This window comes from Mesoplodon densirostris, chromosome 8, assembly GCF_025265405.1.
Source record: "Mesoplodon densirostris isolate mMesDen1 chromosome 8, mMesDen1 primary haplotype, whole genome shotgun sequence".
NCBI classification, from domain to species: Eukaryota; Metazoa; Chordata; class Mammalia; order Artiodactyla; family Ziphiidae; genus Mesoplodon; species Mesoplodon densirostris.
The window spans coordinates 101,452,729-101,466,032 of record NC_082668.1 but is presented as its reverse complement, the minus strand read 5'-3'; the positions used below and the strand labels follow the sequence as shown (position 1 = coordinate 101,466,032).

Sequence of the window (13,304 nt, the reverse complement as noted above, 5' to 3'; positions counted from 1 at the left end):
TACATACATTCATGTTGTTGATAAACCATCACCAAAAATAGTTAATATTTCTTACATTTCATAAAAAAAGCTTCACAGCAATTCATTTGCAATAGGTATAAAATGCAAATAAGTCTCATTAGTTTTGCCAACTCACCTTTTTTCAAACTATACTAACCTGCATGAAGTGATTTATTTCCTAATACCCAGTTGACAACAGTTCTGGATATACACTCATTTACACTGAAACTTTTTTTCATAAAGATTTTAGGAGAATCAGAAGGACTGTAAACCAACATGAGTAAGGAAATACTATTTAGTGAAGAGATGAAAGAAAACCTCTGTACTCAAAACCTCAAAACCTACCTTATTTTCTTCAACCAACTTGGAAATGAGGTCATCTCTAGAAACTAAAAACAAAGAAAGTCCACATAACTATGATGATAATAATTTACAAGTACATTGAAATCACATGGTATTTTCCCTGAGAAACTTTGATTAAAAAATTGTTTTCGTCTGTAGTTTGCAGAAATAAGGAGAACACAAGTATTTCTATCATATTTTTATAGACTGGAAACTAAATCCTGAAATTATCAAGAAACTAGTCCACAGTCACGTACTATGGTAAATGAGGTCACGTTTTACTCAATCCACAGATGATGATGAGTCTGAGGGATTTCAAGACAGAGAGGCACACAATCAAAAAGATCAAAAAGCCTTTTGTTAGATTACTCTGACAAAGGCTCAATAAAGACAAGGAGATCAGTTTAGTAGCTGTTGCAGTAATCCAAGTGTAAAACAATGAGAGCTGGCTCTGAGGTAATGATGCAGAAGGAAAAGACTTGTGAAAAGCAAGCAGGGAGAATTGTCGGGACTTGGTGACTGACCAGTGGTGTAAAGGCAATAGATGAGTCAAGGAAAATATCTAGTGTACAGACCTGGACAGTGGGGGTGGTTGGTGGATTCTAATAGGGAATTCAGGGCAAGGAGCAGGTTTGGGGGATATAATGAGTAAAAATGACTGCAACACTTAAGCTTTCATCATGTGTTTTGCGGTATCTGCAAAGCATCTAAATATAGATGATTAGTTGGCAGTAAGATACCATCTGGAGCTCAGGAGGATGATTTGGTGTAGGAAAAAAAAAGATTTGAAACCACTCAGAGTATGTATGTACAGTGAAAATAAAACCAAAGGCAGAAATAGGAGAACAGTTTGGCACTGTATACTAGTAGCCAAGAGATATAAACTTTTCTGAGGTTAATGTTTGGCTTCATAGAAAATTCATAAAGATCTATTAGTTTTGTTTCACTTAAAAATTCTAAAGCCAGAAAATTATAAAACATATAAAAACTCATTTTATTTAGGATATACTCAGAAAAACTGTACTTCTTGAAAATGAGTCCAAGACTCATTTTAAGTCAATTCTAATTTAACATATGTGAAGGATCAAAAAGATAAACTACATGATCTATTTTGAAAATTCCACTAGCCAAAGAAAGACTAAAAGGGGAATGTTTATCCTACTTTGGAGAACAATTTAATCACTTTAATTAATGTGTGTGTAATACACACACATAAACACACACATATATACATATAATGTTTATTGCTAATAAATAATTATTAATAAATACATTTTAAAATTCATTGAAGCAAATATCTAAAGGCATTCCTTTTATTAATATAGTTAGAATAACTATTTGTACCTTAAAGTAATAAAATTGCATGCATGTAAAGCATCTATTATTCACTATGAAGCATATAGCTGGTATTCAGACAGGCTTCCTTTTTTATGTTAATTTGAATTACTGCTATTATAATGTCAATGTTTTTAATGGTCTTCCATATATTCTTACAAAATTCAAAAAGCATTAATCCATTAAGAAAGTAACATTTTTAAAAATCACTTAATCAGAAGGACAACTAATATAATAGAAAAATCTGTGTTTAGTCCCAGCTATTCTATTTACTGTGGGTCCTTCACTATTGATCTTTTCATCCTTTTGTAGAATGGGGTACATTTTCTTATCTTTCTCACTAGTTTGCTGTAAGGCTCAAATGCGATAATGTGGTAGTACAATAAAATGTAACATGTATTTTTGTAGGCATGCAGTCACAGGAAGACAGAAAATTATTTAGGGACATTATCAGTGAGAAGTTCACAGAATAATTCATTACTCAACAACTATATGGAAAAAGAATACTTTCTGCTAAAAGCAGTAAGTAAAAGCATTGAATGGGTTACCCTTTATGGTTTCTTTTTTCTAATTTTCATTTCCCTTTTGGTATTCCCTGTCCTCATTACAGCCAAAGAGCAGGCGGGCCACAGTGGCAAGAACATTGGGTTTGGAGTTAGAAGATCCAGGTTGAGGCCTCACTTCACCATTTATTCATTGTGTAACTTTAGGAATTACAGATAGTTTTGTGTATTACATGAGATAACGTATGTGAAAGCCCTGTGTAAACCATGAAGTGTTATTCATGCGTAAAGCACTGCACTGGAACTCTGTGTGATCTCTATAGTGAGATCTACCTGAACACTGCTGTTACAATTATATATTAACAAACAGTCGTCTGATAAGGGCTGTTGGGTTGGAAGAAGCATGTCTCTGAGCAGCCTGGGATCAAGTCTAGACACTTCCATTTCCTAGCTCTGTCACCTTTTAGGACTATTTTTTAAAACAGACATTTTTTCCTCCTCAAACGAGTAGTTAATCTAACCTCTCTCTATGGTACCTTACAACTATCCTTTAATACAAATACCAGTTGACCAAAATAGGTCGATAACCTGAAGAATGGAGAGTCTGACATGATAAATCGTTAGAATCAGTAGGATAGCAAGGATTAATGACCTCATTTCCTTATTAGCATTCTATTATCCAATATTCAATCTAGATTTATAGAACCCAAATGTTCCCAAGTCCACAGTTAAATAAACCTGAAAAAAATCCACATAAGTTTACAATTAAGAGGGTCAAATTCTATTTTATTACCAACATTCTCTGTCTTTCTCAGTGCCACAGATAAAAAGGAAATCAGCAACTTTTTACATTCAGGTCTGTGGGAAATACCAGTAACACTGGCCACTTCGAGAATTTGGAATCTTAAGAGTTTTCACATGAAATCTCAAAAAAACTAACAAAAGTGTAATTTCTAGCATCTGTTTTCATACCTAGATCAGACTTGAGCTGTGAGGTAGCGGTCTCCAACTCTCCTTTCTGTTGTCGCTCCTGTGCCAGTAGTTCTTGGGTGGTCTGAAAACAGCAACGCAGTTTTGCTGCAAAATTTGCACCTGAAATCGTATAAGAAAAACTCCTTTTCTGTAAGGCAAAGATTTCTACTAAGCTAACTTATAGCACAGGTGTAAGGCAGATTTTTCTGATCTTAATGTTCCTGGAGGAAGAAGCGGTGTTTATGTGTTACAGTTAAAAGATCTCAACAGAGTGCAGTGTCTTACAGCAGTGCTGTTCAGGAGAACTTTCTGTGCACTCTTCAACAGCACTCAAAATGTGGCCGGAGTGAGTGAGGAACTGAATCTTTAATTTTGTTTAATTTTAACAAATAAGATTAATTTTCATTTAAATAGCCACATGTGGCTAGTGCCTACTATATTGGCAGTATAAAGTATAGCAATAAAGGATCATTTGCAAATTCTTTAAGTAGAATCCTCTTTATTCTACTTAAGGACATTGTAGAAGGACAGCACTCATTAAAATAATAAAAATTATGTAATCTAATAATAGGTATTATGATTTGAAACTACTAATTGCCTCAGTACTTAGAATTTAAAATATTCTAAATTACATATAGATATTTCAAATAACAACTTTGATGAAAGCAAAAATATTATGCTAAAATAATGAGACTTGAAAACAGCAATGTAAACACATTCCTGATTATCTGACTTATTCCTTGCTTCAAATGTCAGCTCAGTTTAATCTTTCTTTTCTATGCACATCATATACAATACATATAGCATGAGACTAGGTCAGTGTCTTCCAAAATCAACTCTTGTAACAGAGATTATATGGTGTAGAGGGAAGCATTCCCTCCCAGGAACTAAGAGTTCACTTCTGTAAAGCCTGAGACAAAATAACCTCTCTGTCCTTAGCTCCCTCATTCATAAATTGAGAGCGCTGGACTAAATGGCATCAGAGTCCTTTCTTATTTTGCACTAAAATTTTTTAAATTGTAGTAAGAATGTTAATAGAGGAATACTAAAGAAAGGAATTTAATAAATCTAGAGGAAATAAGCAAAACTATAGGTTTGTAGGTAAAACATTGGCTTTTCCCTTTTGGTTTCACTTTCCCAACATAAACAAGGAGAGAAAATCTCTCTACATGTTTCCATTCCACCTCCACTGTTGATCCCATTTCTTGAATTTTGAGTAGCATGGCTGATCCAGATTTCTCAAGAGATTCCCTTCGGTGCTTCTCTTGAGACAGCTGTCTCCTTAGCTATAGAGCAACACTGCAGTTAGGCAAGACCAAGGGAACTTCATAGCAGTTTAACAAAGATCAAAGTCACCATAAAAAGTTTACCAGACACGCCATCTCACCCCCATTCTTTGTTCATTTATGACTACTCAGAAACATGCTTTTGTTTCTCCCTAACGGATAACCTTCTAGGAAATGCAGAGTCAAATTTGTTACCCTCATCTTCCTACTGTGTAAGTCTGTTTTCCAAACTGTGGGTCAAGACGCATTAGTAAGTTGCAAGAAGCACTTCAAAAAGGGGGGAGAAAAGAATACAAAGAAAATATCAGAGCACATAGCAAGTAGTAAGGAAGGGTAAGTACTGCTTCATGAAATGTTTGTGTATATGCATGTATGTATGGTGTTGCAGTGTAAAATATGTCTTACAATGTATTGCTGTCAAAAGAAGTTTGAAAAACACTAATATGTCTTAGTATATGTATTTTCTGTATTTCTCTATTTTCTAACTTTATTTTTTAACTCTTTATTTTCCTCTATTTTGATTTCTTCACCTATATATATATATATATATATATATATATATATTTATCCCATAGTATTATAAACATTCCTCTGAAAGCTGTTTCAATTATGTACTGGAATTTTTTTTTCATGTATTGGAACTTAAAGATCAAAACAAATAATGAAGTAGTTGTTAAGCAGCAGACAAAAACAACACTCAAGAATTTGGGTACACTGACCTTATTTCTATCAATAAATTACTATAAAATGAGTCAGATAAAGATACAAAGAAGGTTAAGAGTCTCTTTTATCATGAAGTAAAGAAATCCTTTCTAATTTAAATGGGAACTGAAAAATGCTGTTCCTTTTATGAAGTGACGTTAAATTGAAAGAATTTCTTTTTTAATTTATTTACTTATTTATTTTTGGCTGCGTTGGGTCTTCGTTGCTGCACGTGGGCTTTTTCTAGTTGCGGTGAGTGGGGGCTACTCTTCGTTGTGGTGTGCGGGTTTCTTGTTGTGGTGGCTTCTCTTGTTGTGGAGGCTTCTCTTGTTGTGGAGCATGGGCTCTAGGTGAGTGGGTTTCAGTAGTTGTGGCGCACAGGCTTAGTTGCTCCACAGCATGTGGGATCTTCTCGGACCAGGGCTCGAACCCATGACCCCTGCATTGGCAGGCGGATTCTTAACCACTGCGCCCCGAGGGAAGTTCCAGAAATTCTATTTTTAAACCCCAGTAAACATGACGTAAGAGTACACTTTATAACCCTTCTCTACATTGTACATATGCACTTTATATGTGTTTTCTTGAAGGATGATATATTTAACAATTTCAGAAGTTTTTAAAAAGTGAAATGAGATGAAAAATATGTTGACATGAAATAGTTACAAGATAGCCCATTTTGGAAATGTTCTATGATTTTCTTAACCATACACCTAATATTGAACATTTGGATATTTCCAGTGTTTTGCTATTCTAAATACTGTTCTGCTGAACATGCTTGTGAATAAACCTTTCACTGAATTTCTGATTATTTCCTTGGGATAAATCCTACAAAAGGAATCACTAGGTTAAAGGTATAAACATTTTTTAGACTTTTGATACATTTTGTAATTCTCCTTCCAATTTTACCTTATCAGTAGTATTTGAATAAATCTCATCAGCACTACAGATTATCACTTTCTTAAATCTTTGCTAATAAATGAAAAACAACACCTTAATATTTTTGCATTTCTTTGGTTCCTAGTGAGATTAAACATTTTCTAATATGGTTATTAGTTCTTTATATATTTTCTGAACTGTTCTTATCCTTTGCCCTCTGTTTTTTAAGTCAATTTAAGTTCTTTAAAAGGGAAGATTATTAACTGTCTAGTTTTGTTATGTTGTATTAGTTTTGCTTTTTTTATACATATATAAGATTTTAATTTTTATATGGTCAAACTTATCGAGCTTTTTATAATCCTGTTCCTTCTTTTCAAGCTTAGAAATTCCTTCCTTATCCAATAATCAGTTAAATATTAATATTAGAATCTTATTTAAGAATGAGCTATAGTTTTTGTTTTGGGCTATATTTTTCAGGTTTTATTTTAGTATCAGATTATAATCACTTTATAATTTAGAGTAGCATAATATATTTTTCTAAGCTCTACATCGAATTATATAGTATAATTTGCTCAAGATATAATTTAAGTGCCTTATAAAGGGAATCTTTATTTGATAACTATACTACTAAGATATTCATCCCTAAAGCATTATGAAGGGCTATCAGTTAATCTATTTCATGTTCATCAGAACCAGATTTCATATATATATATATTTCTTATCTCTTAGAAAGATATATACTGCATTTACTTTATCTTTGTATAGTCCTTTGTTATGGGCTGAACTGCATCCCTCTGAAATCCATATGTTGAAGCCCTAAACCCCAGTATCTCAAAATATGACAGTGTTTGGAGATAGGGCCTTTAAAGAGTTGTTTCAGTTATGAGGCCGCTGGGGTGGGCCCTAATCCAACATGACTGTTGTCCTTATAAGAAGAGGAAATTTGTACTCAAAGAGACACCAGGGATGTGTACACAGAGAAAAGACCATATGAGGACACAGAAAAAAAGGCAGCCATCTGCAAGCCAAGGAGAAAGGACTCAGGAAAAAACCAAACCTGCTGATGATATTTTGACCTTGAACTTTTCACCTCCAGAATGGTGAGACATAAATTTCTGTTGTTAAAGCCACCAGTCTGTGGTACTTTGTTATGGCAGCCCCAGCAGACTAATACATCCTTCCTGCCTCACATACCCTCAAAGTGTCCCTATTTGACTAGCACATTCCTTCTACAGGTCCTTGACAAGTTCCATGAAAATTCAACATTTTACTACAGCACCAAGAATTAAGACTTCCCCAATAAAAAAAATAGTGTTAAGTGGCAATCCAAAGGATAGTCTTTTCAACAAATGGTGCTGGAACAACTAGACATACACATACACAAACTCACCCAAAGAATCTAGATACAGACCTCACACCTTTCACAAAAAATAATTCAAAACCTAAATGTAAAATGCAAGCTATAAAACTTCTAAAAGATAACATAGAAAAATCTAGGTGACCTTGGGTTTGGCAATGATATTTTATTAATAGATATAATACCAAAAGTACAATCCAGGAAAAAAAATGGGTAAGTTGTACTTCATTAAAATTAAAAGCATCTGGGGCTTCCCTGGTGGTGTAGTGGTTGAGAGTCCGCCAGCCGATGCAGGGAACACAGGTTCATGCCCCGGTCTGGGAAGATCCCACGTGCCACGGAGCAGCTGGGCCCGTGAGCCATGGCCACTGAGCCTGCACGTCCGGAGCCTGTGCTCCACAACGGGAGAGGCCACAACAGTGAGAGGCCTGCGTACCACACACACACACACAAAAATTAAAAGTGTCTGCTCTGCAAAAGACACTGTTAAGAGAATGAAAAGATAAGCTAAAGATTGGGATTAAATATTTGTAAAACACATACTGGATAAAGGATTGGTATCAAAAATATAAAAAGAACTCTAAAAACTCAACAATAAGAAAAAAAACCCAGCTGCAAAGTGAACAAATGATCTAGGATACCTCACCAAAGAAGATAGACAGATGGCAAATAAGCATATGAAAAGATGCTCAATATCACGTCCGTAGAAAACTGCAAATTAAAACAAGATACTGTACATACGCCTATAAATTTGGCAAAAATCCAAAACACTGACAACACAAAATGCTGGTGAGGATGTGGAACAAAAGGAACTCTCATTCACTGCTGGTGGGAACACAACATGGCATAGCCACTGCAACAGGTTGGCAATTTCTTGGAAAGCTAAACATAAGCTTATCATATGATAAGTATGAATCGTACTCCTAGATATTTATCCAAAGGAGTTGAAAACTTATGTCCATATAAAAAACTGCATATGAATGTTTACAGCAGCTTTATTCATAACTGCCAAACTTGGAAGCAACTAAGATGTCCTTCAGTAGGTGAATGGATAAACTAAGGTACATCCAGACAATGGATTATTGTTCACTGATAAAAAGAAATGAGCTATCAAACCATGAAAAGACATGGAGGATTAAATGCATATGCTAAGTGAAAGAAGCCAGTCCAAAAAGGCTACATGCTGTATGATTCCAACTAGAGAGACAGTGAAAAGATCAGTGGTTGCCAGGGGCTTGGGGAAAGACAGGGGTGGGGGAGAGAGGTGCGGGGTGATGTGTATGTAGAGCACAGGGCATTTTTAGGGCAGTGAAGCTATTCTGTATACTGTGATGACCAAAAAGTAAAACTTAATCTAAACTGTGAATTTAGTAATCATGTATCAAAACTGGTTCATCACAGACTAATACAGAATGTGAATAACAGAGGAAGCTCTGGGGGTGGGGAGAAAGGATATATGGGAACGCTGTTTCTGTACAGTTTTTCTAAAAACTTAAAACTGCTCTAAAAGGAATCTATTAAAATAGCCAAAATATTTTTTAAAGCATGAAACAATATACTCCAACTAACAATGAACAATCTTGCTTTTATCAGTAACTATTGGCAAAAAAAATACTCTACGTGAAAGAATGTCCCAGATAGCTACACTTACCACCCTAAACACACTGAAATTCATAATTTTTAAAATAGTATATCTATTTCTGTTTTGTATAACAGAATATTTTAAATATAACTTGATCCTTTTGGTTTGGACTAATGTCAACTATTATTCTGTCAGGGAATATTGAGGTTTTTAGGCCACTGTCAAGGTGTATTGAACTGGTAATTCTTCTGACTCTTCCACTACTTTCAGCTGCAAATTTTTAGTCCAACAACTTTTAGCAGCCACCTACTCCATAATTCCAATCTGTTATCTACTGAAATTTAGACTGAAATGAAAGTTTTAAGGTAAAATTAGATGAGCAGACTTATTAAAAGCTTTTTATTTTAAACACAACTTTAGTGTAATAGGCCTTTTTATGTCCACTTAACTCTAGTATATGGGCAACTGCATTAGTTTCACGGTAACTGTTTCCCTCCTGGCTCAGAGAGCATTTATTTTTTATTTCTGGTTTTGTGGCAGTACTGAGGTGAAAGGAAGTCTTAATGTCACATACGGGCAGGTATAACATCATGTGGCATATTTTTAAAATCTTCCGAATAAACAGCCACATATTTTCTTCTTCAATGGTTTCTTTTCATTCTATCCACTACCTTGACTTCCCCCTCTGCAATTCCAATGCCTCCTTCACCTTCCAGCTTCCTTTTTATCTTACCTCCTGAATTTTAAGGTTCATTTTACGTTTTGTGGTCTTCAGTTCCTCTTCAATAATGGCTAGGGCCTCCCTGGTGGCGCAAGTGGTTGAGAGTCCGCCTGCCGATGCAGGGGATACGGGTTCGTGCCCCGGTCTGGGAGGATCCCATATGCCGCGGAGCGGCTGGGCCCGTGAGCCATGGCCGCTGAGCCTGCGCATCCGGAGCGTGCGCGTCCGGAGCCTGTGCTCCGCAACGGGGGAGGCCACAACAGTGAGAGGCCCGCATACCGCAAAAAAAAAAAAAAAAAAAAAAAAAAATAATGGCTGCATTCTTCTAAAAATAGAAGGAGAAAAGGTTCTAAATAATCTGAAATGACAGGAAGAAACTGTCTATGGTATATCACAGTTCAAATCTAGACTTTTTTGGGGCAACCTATAAATGCTAATCTGAATACAGTTATAAACACTTCTTATTATGAGTCTAAAGTAATTATTACAATGAGACATTTAAAGTTATTTTATTACTTTCATTCATGACTTCTATCATCTTCCCTTTCAGATAATTAAAAAATGATTAGTCACATGTACCTCCTATGTAAAATTCAATAATCAGAGGAAAACCTGGTAATTGCTAGACATTTTTCTTACAGGGTATAGTCCTATTTTTTTAAGTACTCCATTTTTTCTAGCCTCAAATATTATCTATGCTTAGAAGTTGAGGATGAAAAACACAGCTTTCACTATTCATCCTCTTTTATATTATTATTAATGGCACTATAATCTAAGATGTAAAAACTCAAAGCTGTCCTTACCTTCTTCTCTACCTTCAGCCCCTATCCAATACCACATTCTAACAAATCTTTCCTCTCAAAATGCCACAACCGTAGTTCAGACCTAATAAGGTCTATGTCTCAAATAAGGCAATGGATTCCTAATGGGTTTTCCTATCTCCAATCTCTTCTCCTATAATTGATACTCTACACTACTGCTAGATTAGTTTTCTTGTTTTCAATTATGTCACTTTCTTATCAAAAATTTAATCACTCCCCATAGGATCAAGCCCAACTACTTAATTATTGATTTTGAGATCCTCTATGACGTTATCCCTTGCCAATTTCCAACTTATTTTACACAAACAAATCCTCACTCCTGTCCAGATAGTTTATGCATTGCCTCCTAACTGCACCCAAGGGAAAGATCTAGGTTCAAGTCTGAGTTACAGGAAGAAAACAGGCAAGTGTGATCTCAGAGAGATGACTTCTCTCTGAGCCCCAGTACACTCATCATTAAAATAGAGACAGTAGGGCTTCCCTGGTGGCACAGTGGTTGAAGTCCGCCTGCCGATGCAGGGGACACGGGTTCGTGCCCCGGTCCGGGAAGATCCCACATGCCGCGGAGCGACTGGGCCCGTAACCCATGGCTGCTGAGCCTGGGCGTCTGGAGCCTGTGCTCTGCAACGGGAGAGGCCACAACACTGAGATGCCCGTGTACAGAAAAAAAAAAGAGAGAGAGAGAGAGAGAGACAACAATATCCTCCATCTTGAGGTTTTGCAGAGATTAAACAAAACATGTTTTAAACAAAATAACATCTGTTACACTGCCTGGCCTGTGAAGGGAAAACAAAATCATTAGTTTTTTTTTCCCTAGTCTTATTTTTTGCTGCCTCTGTGTGAGATCTTTTAAATGTCCTCACCTCACTGCTTTGCCTTCCAAAGGCTCATCTCAAGTCCCATGTCTTCCTTGAAGCCTAGCCTAATCTGTTCTAGACAGGACATGCGTACCTTCTCAAACCCACCTGAATACAGAACACTTAGTTGGCAATATTTGCTTATTGTCCTACACTGTCTTTTAATATTTCTTATACCCTTCTTTTCTCTCTTTTCTCCTGCTGTGCCTTGTGCTCCCAGCTAGCATACAAGCTCTTGTAGAGCACAGACTCCCTCATATCTCTGGATCCACACAGTCACAGGTAGAGGGTAGGAATCTATAAATACTCAATTACCGACAGCACACAATGTTATAGGCTATCGATGTAGATAAATTTCAGATGTCAAGAATCCTCACACCAACATCACCTATTTTTTTTTTTTTTTTTTTTTTTTTTTTTTGCGGTATGCGGGCCTCTCACTGTTGTGGCCTCCCCCGCTGCGGAGCACAGGCTCCGGACGCGCAGGCTCCGGACGCGCAGGCTCAGCGGCCATGGCTCACGGGCCCAGCCGCTCCGCGGCATATGGGATCCTCCCAGACCGGGGCACGAACCCGCATCCCCTGCATCGGCAGGCGGACTCTCAACCACTTGCGCCACCAGGGAGGCCCCAACATCACCTATTTTTAAAAGTCAGCTTTATGGGTCTGTTGCCTCCTCCAGCTAACACATTAACAGTGAGTTTGTATTCCAGAACTCTGGACTCAAACCTTTGTCTCTGAGGCAAGCTGCAGAGTCACAGTCAACCTTTGCACCTCATCTTGTGCCGTGTCTTCTTTCTCTTTTACATCTCTTAGTTGCTGGCACAAATTCATCACTTCCAGTTGCAATAGCTTCAGATCCTTGCGATGCTCCTCCTGTGTGGTATTCAGTCTTTCCTTTAGAAAATCTATCAGACAGGACAGGAGGGTCATCAAGCAGTTTAAAGAAGGTCAGGAAAGGAAAAGAATCATGAACTCATCAAGCACCCACACAGGACCGAATTTCTGATGACTCTCTTCTCTTTATACCTGTTTTCTGTGGGTTCAAATCTTTTAAAGTTTGCAGATGAAGATGTTCATCTTCAAGGACTGGATGAGGCTTTCCAGATGGCACATTCGATTTACCAGAAACTCACAGTTCTTCCATAAAATATCTGTTTTTCCTGAACAAATTATTTCATTCTGGATAGGGCTAATGATGTTCTGGCTCACAGGCTCTTCTAAATATTTTGGTGTTTCCAAGTGGACTCTGGACAAAGATCCCAATATAACAATATTATAGGGTAATCCCAACCATCGAATCAATGTAACACTTCTACTGAGTATAAAAACTATAGTCTTTAGTTAACCAGTATCTGATAGCCCCTGCAAATTTAAACATAGAGAGCACTATTAGGTAAAGAGGATGAGACCAATGTGGGATGGGTAAAGACCACTGATTTTTTTTTTTTTTTTTTGCGGTACGTGGGCCTCTCACTGTCGTGGCCTCTCCCGTTGCTGAGCACAGGCTCCGGACATGCAGGCTCAGTGGCCATGGCTCATGGGCCCAGCCACTCCGCGGCCTGTGGGATCTTCCCAGACCGGGGAACGAACCTGTGTCCCCTGCATCGGCAGGTGGACTATCAACCACTGCACCAGCAGGGAAGCCCAAGACCACTGATTTTTTAACGGTTATTTTAATCGGAATTTTTTGTAAACTTATTTTGTATGTAAAAGCAAGTGATATATAAAACAGGTTAAATGCTAATTCTATAATGGTAAACTAAGAATTAAAGTTAGCATGGAGGCAGTATTTCACATCCTTTTTAGAAAATTTTTAAACAAGGTGATAATAAATATTCCCATTTTGTTCTAACATACTCAACATTGGTACAAATTTAATCTTTGCTGAAGAGTTATTTATTCTATGTGTGCTATAATACCAACTATACCAATTTTAGGTCTTCATAAG

The 13,304-nt window shown here is 36.8% G+C and overlaps 1 pseudogene; it reads right to left on the bottom strand.

The window, feature by feature from the left end:
- Nucleotides 1-341: 341 nt before the first annotated feature.
- LOC132495077 (coiled-coil domain-containing protein 150-like) lies at nt 342-12,469 on the bottom strand (annotated as a pseudogene).
- Nucleotides 12,470-13,304: the final 835 nt, after the last annotated feature.